The sequence below is a fragment of the Lactuca saligna genome, chromosome 2 (genome assembly GCF_052625555.1).
Source record: "Lactuca saligna cultivar CGN05327 chromosome 2, ASM5262555v1, whole genome shotgun sequence".
NCBI classification, from domain to species: domain Eukaryota; kingdom Viridiplantae; phylum Streptophyta; class Magnoliopsida; order Asterales; family Asteraceae; genus Lactuca; species Lactuca saligna.
Genome location: NC_136418.1, coordinates 157,758,933 through 157,773,857, shown reverse-complemented (window position 1 = coordinate 157,773,857; position 14,925 = coordinate 157,758,933). Strand labels below are relative to the sequence as shown.

Below are 14,925 nucleotides of genomic sequence, written 5' to 3'. Positions count from 1 at the left end.
ACAAAATCCATGGTGATATCCTCCCATTTCCACACGGGAATGTCTAACGGCTGCATCTTGCCGTGAGGTCTCTGGTGCTCCGCCTTGACCTTCCGGCAGGTCAAACATCTCTCCACATACCAAGCGACATCTCGCTTCATGCAGGGCCACCAATAATCAGGTCGAAGATCTTGATACATCTTCGTCGCTCCTGGGTGGATAGAAAATCGAGACTTATGAGCCTCGTCCATCAATACTTGTCGTACCCCACCCCAGTACGGTACCCATATCCTACCATGAAGTGTCAACAAACCCTGACTGTCGTAATCAAACGAAGCTACTCGGCCCACTATCCTCTCGCACTTCTGCCTCTCCTCCTTGAGGCCCTCCATCTGAGCCTCCTTGATCCGCTCCAACAACGGAGTGATCACCGTCATCCTCATACACAGATCTCTGATAGGGGCCGTCGACACCTTGCGGCTCAGGGCGTCGGCCACCACATTGGCCTTCCCTGGATGATAAAGGATCTCACAGTCATAGTCCTTCAGCACGTCTAACCATCTCCTCTGTCTCATGTTCAAACTCGGCTGATCCATAAGATATCGCAAACTCTTGTGATCCGTGTATATAGTACAGCGGACCCCATAAAGGTAATGTCTCCAAATCTTGAGGGCAAACACAACTGCCCCCAGCTCCAAATCGTGGGTAGGATAATTAGCCTCGTGAGGCTTCAACTGTCTCGGGGCATAAGCTACCACATGGCCTCGCTGCATCAATACTGCTCCCATACCTGTGATCGATGCATCACAATAGACTACGAAATCCTCTACTCCTTCTGGCAAGGTAAGGATCGGAGCCTCGCACAATCTCTGCCTGAGAGTCTCGAACGCCACCTGTTGCTCAGGCCCCCAACGAAAAACCACCGACTTCTTGGTTAGCCGGGTGAGCGGCACTGCTATTTTGGAGAAGTCCTGAATAAATCTCCGATAATACCCTGCCAACCCCAGAAAGCTCCGAATCTCAGATAGAGACCTCGGGACCTCCCACTACATCACGGCCTCAATCTTGGCCGGATCTACCAAAATACCCTTCTGGTTGACGAGATGACCAAGAAACTGCACCTCGCGCAACCAGAACTCACACTTGGAGAACTTTGCGAAAAGTCTCTCCCTCCTCAAAGTCTCCAACACCTCCCGCAGGTGCTCCTCGTGCTGCCCCTGTGTCTTGGAATACACCAAGATGTCATCTATAAACACTATCACCGACCGATCCAGCATCGGTCTGCACACGCGGTTCATGAGATCCATGAACGCGGCTGGGGCATTGGTGAGCCCAAATGGCATCACCACGAACTCATAATGACCATACCGGGTCCTGAAAGCAGTCTTCTGTACATCCTCATCTCTAACCCTCATCTGATGATAACCGGAGCGTAGATCGATCTTGGAGAACCAAGACGCTCCCTGAAGCTGATCAAACAAGTCATCTATCCTCGGAAGTGGGTAACGGTTCTTCACCGTTACTTTGTTCAACTCCCGATAATCAATGCACATACGATGCGACCCATCCTTCTTCCTCACAAATAAGATCGGCGCTCCCCAAGGCGAACTGCTCGGCCGAATGAAACCCTTGTCTAACAGCTCCTGAAGCTGTGTAGACAACTCCTGCATCTCAGGGGGAGCAAGTCGATACGGTGCTTTGGCTATCGGAGCCGCACCAGGAACTAGGTCGATCCTGAACTCAACCTGCCTCTCTGGAGGTATCCCCGGAAAATCCTCGGGAAACACATCCGGGTAGTCACGAACAATAGGAACATCATCAATCGTCGTCTTGCCCTTCTCCCGGGCATCCAAGACATAAGCTACAAAACCGGCGCAACCTTGCTGAACATAGCGCCTCGCCCTTGCGGCGGAACAAAAGGTTGGTCCTCGCTGGGGCCTCTCGCCCTGAATCACTATCTCTCCCCCACTGGGAGTGCGAACCCTCACTAGCTGAAGCTCACAATCAATCACCGCCCCATTGGGGCTCAGCCAATCCATGCCCACAATAACTTTATTCCCACGCAGGGGAATAGGAACCAGGTCCACTGAAAACTGCTCATCAAATATCTGAAGGGAACACCCTCTATGTACTCTGCCGACCCTCACGGTCCTATCATCTGCTATCTCAACCTCTAATGGATAATCCAGCTCCCCTGGAGCTCTGCTAAATCTCTTGCTAAGCGCAAGCGATACAAATGATCGGGTAGCCCCCGAATCGAACAATACCAAAGTAGGGATGCCGTTCACCGAGAACGACCCTAAATAAAACATATCATCAAGTAATATTCAAACGATATTATAACAATTAAGAGATGGAGGAAAGATACATACCCGTCACCACATCAGGAGTCGCTCGCGCCTCCTCTGCTGTCATCTGAAATGCCCTGCTCTTCGCCATTGGCGCATCAGATCGGCCCTGCCGGCCATCCGTAATCCTCAGGGTGGCAGGGGCAGGTGCAACCACCTTCCCTGCTGCAGCTAAACTAGGACACTGGGACCTTTTATGTCCCCTCTGATTGCACTGAAAGCAAATCAGATCTGATGTTGTGACCGTAGTAGCAGGGGCCGTACAATCCCTACTCAAATGCCCAGTCCGACCGCACTTGTAGCAGCCGGAACTCCCTGCCTTGCACGCCCCCTCGTGCAATCTCCCACACTTGCCACACCGACCGTGGCTCTGCTGACTCCTAGACCTGTGATCTGAAACCTTGGGCTTTTTGCCCACACTGCCTGAACCCGAAACTGCCTCCGGTTTCCTCTTCTTCTCCATCTCGAGATCAATCTCCCTCTCTCTAGCTTTGACAATCATGTCGTCCAGCGTTTTACAACTGGACCGGCTCACAAACATGCGGATGTCACTCCGCAACATCTCATGATAACGGGCCTTCTTCATCTCCTCATCGGCTGCATACTGAGGAACAAGAAGGGCCCTCTCCCTGAACTTGGCGGTGATCTCCGCCACTGTCTCTGTAGTCTGGGTAAGGTCCTGAAACTCCCTAGCTAACTGCTGCACCTCAATGACTGGTGCAAACTCCGCCCTGAACCTGGTAGAGAAATCAGCCCAGGTCATGGCATCCAATGCCGCATCATCCCCGATGGCATGTCCGACCTCCTCCCACCAATCCCGTGCCCTGTCCTTCAGAAGACAGGACGCCAATCTGACCTTGTCCCCCTCGGGACACCTGCTAGTGCGGAAAGCGTTGGCCACATCCGCCAACCATCTGGTACTCGCTATGGGGTCCCGCGCCCCATGATAGTCTGGAGCCCCGCATGCCCTGAACTCCCTGAACGTAAGTGTGCGCGACCCCATCACGACCGCCATCTTGGCACGGAAAGTACTCAATCTCTCATCCATCAGCTCTAAAATACCCTCCTTGATCGAACCGAAGATCACAGGAGTCTGCTCTAGTATGATGCGGGTAACCTCAGAATAAAGGAACTCCCTAGTCTGCTCATCCATCTGCCCAGCCTCCGGGCCTGATCCCGATCCTGATCCCCCTCCGGCATCTGAACTGCCGGCTGCTGGCCTCGAACGCAAAACTACCATTCTGAAACATATCATAACCACATCAGAACACTGAAATATCTCAAGGGATCATGATACTACTACTAGCTTCCTGGTCTTGTCTTGGCCTTCCTTGATTCGAGTACGGATCCTCTGCTTTCAGTAGTATGGGCCCCTACTACCGTCCACATCTATCCGTACTTTCCTCAAGAACTGCCTTGACTCCACCAAGTCACTTCTACCGCTGCTATTCTCTGCTACCCTCATCCTAGGCTTGCCCTAGGGAAACTTCAAGCTCAACGCGACTGGTCCTCAGCTGCTGTAGGTCTCCTCATAATGCCAGTTAGCCACCACCTAAACACCATCACATGTGATGAGGATCAGATAATCCTTCAAGTAAAAGATCCGTCCCTACAACGGTTGGACTCAAACAAGAGCTGCACAGTAGGGCCAGTTCCAGCACTCTGGGATTATTCATACCTGATCACATGTGGTGTGACGTGTTCACCTAATGGCTAACTCCCGCTACTCAGAACCCCACTAAGCACGAAGATGGCAACATTCGGACACGGGAAATAGACTCAGGCAAAACTATTCTTATAACAAGAAACTGCACTAGCATAGGATGCTAAGCTCATACTATTATGCATAACCTAAACAGGCTATCCTACTGCTGTCTACTCAATTCTAGCATGCAATACTCATAAAGCTGTAACACATAAGTAGGCACATAAGGCATTCTCCTAGATCCTTAGCCCTATACTAGCATGCTGTTCTACTGAAACTGAAATTGAACAAATAACTTGTATGGGTAATTTGGGAGTACTTACTTGAGCTCGGCTGACCGCATGCACACACCTCTATCTTGTTAAAAACAATTCTTTCTTTCCAAGTGCTTTCAAAATTCTTTTGTAAAACATTTTTATTTTACTAAAATCTTTTATTTCCCTTAGTTTGAGTTCAGATACACCCGGAAGTGTATCCGAATCCCTCAAACCAGGGCTCTGATACCAACTTGAAACGACCCAAAAACACGACCTAAAAATTTTCGTTTTTCAATATAATCTAAACCGTAATATAAGTATCATAGCATAAAACATACGCGATGTGTCCCCAAAACATAATAAAATATTGTGCGGAAAACTGTATCATACAACATCAATCCAAAACATCAAAAGACATCCCCAGGATAAAAGCTATGCTGTGGTGTGTGCGATGCTGTCACCCCGAGCTCTTCCCTTTGCTTGCGGAAGTACCTGAAACCAAAACTAAAACTGTAAGCACGAAGCTTAGTGAGTTCCCCCAAAATACCACATACCATACAATAACACATAAACACATATTGGGCCTTGCCCACTGCATCGGGCCGAAGCCCGGAACTGCATCGGACCGAAGTCCGGAACTGTCTGGGACCTTGTCCCCTGCATCGGACCGAAGTCCGGAACTAACTGCATCGGACCGAAGTCCGGAACTGACTGGGACCTTGTCCCCTGCATCGGACCGAAGTCCGGAACTAACTGCATCGGACCGGAGTCCGGAACTGACTGGGACCTTGTCCCCTGCATCGGACCGAAGTCCGGAACTAACTGCATCGGACCGAAGTCCGGAACTGACTATCTGAACATGGCATAGCATAACACATCAACTAGCGTAACACATATACGACATGCTACATCGAGCCGTGGCCCGGAACACATAATACTTAACACATAAAACATAGCACACAAATCCTGTTCGAACCACGAAGGCATCGAACATACTAACTACTGCATCGGACCTAAATCCGGAAACTACTGCTAACTGAACGGGCCGGCATTGTGGCCTTAGACCCGTTCCTACTGGAAGGAGACTCACCTCGTAAGCTGGCTGCTGAGTGTGTGGCTCGGGAAGCTAACGGCGGCTGCTCCTGAATCTCCTCGGCTACAAGTCCATAAACACACTCAATCAAATACTAAACACTGCGCTTGGGGTAAAATGACTCTTTTACCCTTGGTCAAGGTCAACTTTCCTTTGGGCTGACTCGCCGAGTTGGGCCACCCAACTCGCCGAGTCCTACTCTCACTTTTCACTTTTACTCACTGCTACTCATCGAGTCTGGCATCGACTCGACGAGTACCCTCTTGATCCAAGAACTCAGACAATCTTCATCCGACTCGCCGAGTCGTATGAACAGACTCGACGAGTTGTTCTTGATCCCAAGAAGATTGCCTTGGACTCGCCGAGTTGATGAACAACTCGCCGAGTCCCTCCATCACTGAGTTCACCCTCAACTCGCTGAGTCCACTCTCTAACTCACCTCGTCCACTCGACACTGATAAAACTGAAGAACTCGGGACTCGCGACCCAACTCGTCGAGTCGTTCTTCCGACTCGCCGAGTTGCCGCCATGCAACTGATTTTTACTCGATTTTGTTTGAATCCAATGCATACAATTGATAGATCTGAGTCCAATAAGCTGATTTACCACGTAAAGTTTCCAACTTTACGTGCACAACCTCATGAATAAGGGAAATAAGGCTAAAAGATGCACAAAATGGGTAGATCTATGGTTATCATGCAATATAACTCCAAAAAGACAGTAGATCTGGGCTCTACAACACCCCAACATTCAGATCCATAGCTATTTCGACTTAATAAGACGTTCATGCAAGTGTAAGGCTTGGAACAAGCATCAACTAGCTCTTAGGAGAGCTCTAATGGAAGTTTAAAGCATATAACAAGATGGAACTCCGAAAATACCTCAATTAACTCTGATTTGGCCTTGGATCTTTGCACTACAACACTTCTCCTTGCTTCTTCCTTCTTCTCCTTCTTCACACCTTCACAAAATGGCACCAAAACACATATAAGCTCTTCAAGGGAGGTTTAAGGCTCTATCACTGCGTTCTCAGGGTGAGGGAGGCGAGAATGGGGGCTATAAGGTGGTATAAATAGTGGGCAACCCGGGGAATTTAGGGTTTCACCCAGACAGATGGACTCGCCGAGTCAGGGATATGGACTCGCCGAGTCCCCGGCTCCCGCGTGCCCTCAGGCGCGACCCTACTCGGCGAGTCAGGCTAGAACTCGCCGAGTCCCTCTTGAAAAACTCACTATAATTACCAATAAATCAACATACCGGGAACGGGTCATTACAGATGACAAGTGACAAATTTATTTTCATTTATTAAGGAGGATTTTTAGCTATTTATGGTTTGTTTTTGCATATATTTGTTATTAAATTAGGTTTAAATCCATAAAAACCACGTGTAATGCCTCGTTCTTAAAGTATTTAATTATGAGTCCCTGAGATTTAAGAGGAAGGGTAATTTTGGTCCTTTTTCGGGAAATGCGTTTTATCCGAGAAGGTTTGGACTGGTGTGTGTGTTGATAGAAGCATAGGGCTTCTCGCCACCCTCGTGTGAATGTAAAGTTTATCGGGAGCGGGTTTAGAGTAGAGGAGTTACGGCATTTCGAAGATAATATCGATTATAGCTTAATGGGAAAAATGGAAAAGGGAAGACCATGCATGAAAAAGGGATCATGCTGGGTACGCCCAGCGTAAGATGGACGTACGCCCAACGTAGTGGGGGAAAGAAACGCAGGTGCATGGTTGAGTACGCCCAGCGTACTAGAGGTATGCCCAGCGTACTCTCAAAATCCCCAAAACCCTAATTTTGAGACAACCACTATATAAAGAACATAAAGGCTTCCTCCTTAGCCTCCATAAGCACACTCTTACCCCCAGAAACCCTAGATATCCGTATTACCTCCTTGGTTGGGTGTGTTTGGTCTTGGAAAGCTTGGATTAGCAAAGGAAAGCATAAAGGAAGAAAGGAGAAGTTGTCAAATAAGGAGAGGAACGACTAGAGCTTATAGATCTGGAAAGACATCATCCTTTGGAGCCTATTTGAGGTATAAAGCTTCTTGCTTGACATTCATATTGTGTAGATCTATGTGTTGTGAAGCTTTGACACCATTCTTGTCCCAAAACTCCTCATCTTGTTGCATGTTTCGAGTTGGTCAAGATTATCTGTCCTTTCAGACCTTAGGAGAGGTCTTGAGTGAGAAAAATGAGGTCCCAAGGGCTGTGGTTGTTCCATGTGTGAGATAAGTAGGTCTTAATGGATTACGACTTTGGATTAAGAGCTTTATGGACGTCCCAGGTGATAAAGTTTGAGACTTTATGAATCCTGGTCATATTTGGCCTAAGGATCTGAAGTTTGGGCTTAATAGCTTAAGCCATTAAGCAGTTGCATGGATTTGTTGAACCACGAGGTTACGCCCCGCGTAACATGGGAGTACACCCAGCGTAGCGGGCCAGTGCCCCGATCCCATTTTGCGAGCATTGATGTACACCTAGCGTACCCCCCTCTGTGGCATTTTAAGTTTGGGCCTTGTTGGTTTGGGCTGTCATCGGGCTGATAAGATTGGACCTTGGATTTAGGCCCATTTGGTGAGGAGGGCCCAATTTAGTAAATTGGGCCAATATTGGGCTTTGTAGGAGATTTGGACTTTGGCCTTGGCCCAATAAGTGGATGTATGTTTGGCCTAATGATTATTTTATTATGATGGCTAGTTCGGAATTTTCGGTGAGTCGGTGTTTCGGGAATCTGCTTCTTCAGTTCAGAGTTTCGGCAATCGCGAGGTGAGTTATCCTCACTATATCAACAGGGTCTAAGGCACCAAGGCCGGCCCTTTATCGGATTTTAATCCGGGTATCATTGTTATGTTGTTGCCTTGCTATGTTTGCATCCGGGTATTAGGATGGTATATGCTAGTGACCTGTTAGGTCGGTATCCTGTTTAGAGTATGTTATGATACGTGATCTGCTAGATCGGTTTGATTGAATGTGAATTGTTATATGATTGTATGTTTATCTGCACATGGTTATTTGACTGGGGTTGGGTTAAGGCGGGACTTGCTTTGTGTTGTAGGCCAACATACCCAGGGCGGACCGGTTATTTCGAAGGCCCAACGAGCGGTCCGGATAGGCTGTAGGCCCCATGAGGGCGGACCAGACGTGCTGAGGCTCGGAGAGTGGACCATGCCGACTGAAGGCCCGATGCGGGCGGACCAGTCATACTGTAGACTCAGAGAGTATCTACCATAGTTCATATCCAAGAACTCCCTGTCCAGCTGCTGAAGCTCGACGGCTGGCACGAACTCCGCCTTGAACCTGGTCGCAAAGTCCGACCAGGTCATAGCCTCGACAGCCGAGGCTCCCAATGAGTCCCCCACGGACTCCCACCAATCCCTAGCTCGATCTCGTAAACACCCCGCTGCGAACCTCACCTTTGACCCTTCAGGGCAGAAGCTAATCATCTGTGCAGACTCAACGTCGGCAATCCATCGTCTAGCAACTATGGGGTCTTTCGCCCCGTGAAAATCCGACGCACCACTGCCCCTGAAGTCCTTGAAGGACAGTGTGCGAGATCCTGATTGGCTAGATGCCATATCACTCCTGAATGCCCGAAGGCGATCTTCCATCAACTCAATTATCCCTTCCTTGATCGACCCGAAGATAATGGGGGTTGACTCAAGGATACCCCTGGTGATCTCTGACGCGATGAACTCGCGTAGTCCCTCATCCACTGGCTCGGAATCTAATCCTGAACCTGACCCCTCTCCTGAACCGCCATGTATCGGCCTCGATCGTAGTACCACCATTCTGCAATACATAAGTAACAATCGTTAGTGATACTGAGACTTCTTGAGGGATCACAACTACCAAAAGTTCCCTGGTCTTATCTTGGCCTTCCTTGGTTCGGGTACGGATCCTCTGCTTTCAGTAGTACGGGCCCATACTACCTTCCACATCTATCCGTACCTTTTTCAAGGACTGCCTCGACTCCACCAAGTCCCTTTCACTACCACTGAGCACTGTTATACTCATCCTAGGCTTGCCCTAGGGAAATCTCTAATTCTTCCCTATCCAGTCCTCAGCTGCTGCAGGCCTCCTTGTAATGTCAATTAGCCACTACCCGAATACCATCACCTGTGATGAGGCTCAGATAATCCTTCGAGTACCCGATTTGTCCCTACAACGGTTGGACTCAAACAAGAGCTATGCAGTAGGATCAAATCCGGCACTCTAAGATTATTCAACCCTGATCACATGTGATGTGACGTATTCGTCTAATGGTTAACTCCCATTATTCAGAGTCCCACATAGCACGAAGCAAGCAGCATTCAGACAAGGGTAACAATCTCAATCAACTCTATCTGCTTACAGGAACTGTACTAGCATACAATGCTAAGCTCATACCATCAGACATAACCTAATCAGGCTATCCTACTTGCTGTCTACTCAATACTAGCATGCAATTCTCATACAGCTGAGACACATAAAACAGGCACATAAGGTATCACTCCTAGATCCTTAGTCCTATTCTAGAATGTTGTTCTACAAAAGCTGATAAACATAACATAAACTTGTATGGGTATTTTGGGGAATACTTACTTGAGCTCGGCCGGTCGCGCACATCACACACTTTGTTCTTTCTCAAACTCTTTTCTTAATTTCTATAAAACATTTTCTTTTAGAAAATCTTTTAATCCCTCGATTTGAGTTCAGACACCCCCGAAGGTGTGTCCGAATCCGTCAAACCAACGCTCTGATACCAACTTGTAACACCCCAAAATTACCGGTTAAAAATTTCATTTTTAATTTAGGTTAAAACGTAAAACATCATTACAAAACATTCATGATAATAACCCATGTCTGAAAACCGGTGACATCATAATAAGAATTCAGAGTACATCCCAGAAAATCCATAGTGCGGAAAAACAAAAGCGTATGTGTGATATGCTGCTACCGCGCCGGCTCTTTTCCCTTAGCTGAAGAGGTGTATGAAACCAAAACTGAAAACCGTAAGCACGAAACTTAGCGAGCTCCCCCATAATACCTCATACCATGCAAGCATATAACATACAACATTCAACTAGGAGTTACGGGCCTCACCCACACTCATGAAGATACGGACCCTGCCTACACTTCGCTAGCCGGAAGATACGGGCCTCGCCCACATACTAATACCTGGGAGATACGGGCCTAGCCCACACTCCACTCTCGGAGAGATACGGGCCTTGCCCACACTCAACTGCTAAACCCATAACATACAGATATCACACAGACAACAAGTATAGACAACTCTATCATACTGACACATATATCATAATCAACTAACCCAAGAGATACGGGCTCGACCCACACTCTAGTGCTAACATCTCGTCTACACGGGTCGGCCTTGGTGCCGTAGACCCGTTCCTACTGGAAGGAAAACTCACCTCAGAGTAGTTGCTGATCTGTGTGGGAATAGTCTGTCTGCTGCTGTTGCTGCTCCGGAAATACTCCGGCTGTAATTCCCACCAAACACTTAGTCAAAATCCGCTAACTGTCCTTTTGGTAAAATGACCATTTTACCCCTGATCATGCCCTAAGTCAAAGTCAGAGTCAACTTCAAGTTGACCCGACTCGCCGAGTTGGCTCGCCAACTCATCGAGTCCATGTCCAAACGACTGACCTGGATTCTATTTCTACTCGTCGAGTTAGGCATTGACTCGACGAGTTCTCCATCCAAACTGATGTTCAAGTCCTTCATCCTACTCGCCGAGTTGTATGAACAACTCGGCGAGTTCATCTTCATCCGATGAACACTTATGCTGCGACTCACCGAGTTGTATGAACAACTCGCCGAGTCTGATCTTGATCTAAGGAGATTGCCTTGAACTCGCCGAGTCTGGGCATCGACTCGCCGAGTTACATTATGGGTGAGTTTTGGCTTCCAACTCACCGAGTCCACCCTGGACTCACTACACAACTTGACACAGCTAAAAGGGGACAATCTCGGAGACTCGCGACTAGACTCACCGAGTCTGCTTCATGCAAGAGCCATATACGCGATTTTGCTCGAATCTAGTCCATGTCATTCATAGATCTGGGTTCCTAGGGCATGAATAACACGTAAAGTTTCCAACTTTACGTGTAGATATTTATCCATGAGGTTTTTAGGGTTCAAAATGCACTAAAAGAGTAGATCTAAGGTCTTCATGCAACATGGGTCAATAAAGGTAGTAGATCTGAGCTCCTGGAGCTCAACCAAGCCTAGATCTAGAGGCCAATCAACTTATTACGAAATATGATGCACATACAAGCTTGGGGAAGGGCTCAAGGAAGACTTTAATGGAGTTATAAGCATATAGACAGGGGGCAAAACGAGTTTTACCTCAAGGAAATCACTGAGAGGACACTAAGATGCTTGACTTCCTTCCCTTCCTCTTGATCTACTACACTTCCTTCTCAAAATCTTCAAGAACACACACTAAAATGCCTCAAACTCACAAGAACAAGAGCTAGAACGTATGGAGAGCTTCTCGGGGTGAATGGGGCGGAGTTGGGGCGCAAATGGGTGTTTAAATAGGGTGCAAACCCTTGGAAATTAGGGTTTCATCAAACATCGCAGACTCGCCGAGTCCCTAATATGGACTCGTCGAGTCGCCATCTTATCCGCGCCCCAAAGTCTCGTCTCTACTCGGCGACTCGGGCCTCCAACTCGCCGAGTCCACGGCCAAAAAACACAATTTCTAAGGCAAAACCCACGTACCAGCAACCAGGTGCTACAGTTAGGGTTTAGGGTTTAGATTTAGCGTTTAGGGTTTATCTTTAGTGTTTAGGGTTTAAATTTAAGGTTTAGGTTTAGGTTTAGGGTTTAGTAATGTTCACTTGGATGAAGTAATAAACGATAATTGAGGAACGAAAACGGAGATGATAAAACGATAACGAAAGAAAGAAATGTTATGGAGAATGATATATTTACATGGTGAAACCAAACCGGGTATATTTAGCATGTTAAAACGACATATTTTAGAGGTTTAGTACCTAAGTTTAGGTGGTGCTGTAATGTATATTCACTATTCCCATATATATATATATATAGAGTCAAGATCAAATAAGAAGGAAATTTTTGGTAGGAAGGTAAGAAGTTTTTTTTCTACATATTTTTTTCGCGAACAAACAAAATGAATCATTAGATGATTCATTTGTAAGATGATTCACAAGAAAAAATTCTCAAAAAAACATCTTGACGATTCATTTATACAATAATTTTGTTGTTATTCATTAAAATTATCATAAAAATGAATTTTTTCTTAATTTACTTAAAAATGAATCATAAAGATGTTTTTTTGGGAATTTTTTATTGTGAATCATCTTATAAATGAATCATCTAGTGATTCATTTATTTTGTTCGTCAAAAAAATATGTAGAAAAAAAACTTCTTACCTTCCTACAAAATATATATATATATATATATATATATATATATATATATATATATATATATATATATATATATATATATCAAATTTAAACCAAACACATACTCATTGAGTCAATTGTACCAACAAACACATAGTAAATTCATACACAAATACATATTTATTTAAATCAAATACAAGCACATTAAATACATTATATAAAATATTAAAAATAAAACTTATACCTTTACACTTAAAATGAAAGCACATTTGTGGTTAATTCTAAATTATATTTTGTACAAATGAACACTCAAAGAGGAAATACATTCTTGCACTTCACTATACTTTCTCCCCACGTTTTTTTTGACCTGCATACACAGCTCACACACAGGTATGAGGAAAGATTACTTCTACTCATCAACTACTGATTCACAAACAATCAAACAACCATTAAACTTTTGAGCATAAAAATTGGTCAGATTCAAAGAAAAATTATGGAAGTCTTCCTGTTTCCTTTTTTTTTTTTTTTTTTTGTCAATCACCGTTTTCACCTCGTGTTGAATCTTAAACCCAACAAACACCAAAAACCCATCTAAACCTATTATTGATTAAACATTTACAGTCTAAAGAAGGAAAAGAAGAAGAGCAACAGAGGCTGCCAGAGCAGACCCCCCATCCAATTACCTTCAACCACCAAGACCCCATTTGATTTCGTGTTCATACCTGTCAAACGACCCACCCGAAACACCCCAATGATTTCTATCAAAAAATTAAAACAAAAGGGGAATAGAAAGAAATCGGGACTGCTGAAGCAGCCCCGTTTGTTACCTGCAGTCGCCTGAGGGAGGCAGTCCGTCTCCATCTTGCTCATCGAGCACCACAGCCGAGCCTCATATGCTTCCATTTTCCTCTTCTTTACTCGACAAATCTGCCAGCCCCTGCATCAATTTTTCTATTTCCTCGTGTTCCTTCCTCTTTAGCTCGATCAGATGAACACAAAGAATCTTTCCCAACAATTGCGGCATGCTTGGTTAGATATCGTCGAACCCCTCACCCCTTCTTGCGATTTGCCAGCCACTACGACCCATCGACCCACAATGTCACCAGTCGATCCTCCTTCGCACCTAGCAGCCGGATGGGCGCATCCTCGTTGCTTCAACCACCTTCCTCTCTGGCCTCGTTGAACCCCCGAAGACCATATCGACTTGCGAGGCGATAGACGAACTTCAGTGCCTTCCTTGGATCAGGAAAGAAACCGAAGACCACAGCAGCTTCGCTGCTTCCCCCGTTCGGCCTCGTCAAACGCCGGAGACCCCTTCCTCTTCGGCATCAACGACCACCGATGACGCTCCCTTTTCCTAAAACTGATCATCAATCGTCGGACCGATGCTACTGGCCTTCGTGTTTCTTTTGGCACATTCGCCGTTCCTCTAATATCACCCGATCAAAACAAGAAAAGGGATAAAAGCCCTAATACTTTTTTTATAAATGGATCCACTTGTCTGGATTGGTCATGGAGCTTCGTTAAGAAAATGGGTTTTGATTTTGACCCGGTCAAAGGTTAAAGAAAAAACCAAACTTTCATTAAAATTAAACTAGCCGTTTACCCGCGCTAAGCGACGGGTGCGAATAAATTCTTTCAGAAATTAGTTCTTAGAGGCGATTACTATTCTTGCGCAAATAGGTTCCTACATTTAAACAATTATCAATAAAAGTAATGTTAGCAAACTCAAAATCAATAAGAATGAAAAATAAAAAGTTGGGATTATGTACAAATGTACATGAACATATGATTGATTGTGCATTATTAATTGTCCAACACTTATTTATACGCCACATTTGATATATAGAATTCACCGTCGTTATTAATCGTGCTAAGCAACGGGTGATGAATACTTTGTTTCGTGAATTAGTTTTTTTTATCAGCAATGTTTATTTGAAATCTGAAATTTGATGATGGAAATGTATCTTTTAGTTTGGTAGAAAATATATTTAATGTGAGACGGAGTCGGATGGCGAATACAGTGGCGTTGATAGTATCGTTTCGGGAAATTGTTTTTTTTCGCGATTGTCTTGTTTTAGGGGTGGACACTTTAGGTTCTAAAAGTGTGGAAAAAATGCAAGAAATGGCAACGAAGTTTATATGCTTTTTTTTATAGCATCTTAA

General features: G+C 45.6%; 1 long non-coding RNA gene across 1 annotated transcript; it reads right to left on the bottom strand.

The window, feature by feature from the left end:
- Positions 1-12,984: 12,984 nt before the first annotated feature.
- On the bottom strand, positions 12,985-14,225 carry LOC145029261 (uncharacterized). The gene is made up of 2 exons (XR_013676434.1): positions 13,587-14,225; positions 12,985-13,481 (listed from the first exon to the last, which is right to left on the bottom strand). It is a non-coding gene; the product is annotated as an uncharacterized LOC145029261 (long non-coding RNA).
- Between the last annotated feature and the right edge of the window lie 700 nt (positions 14,226-14,925).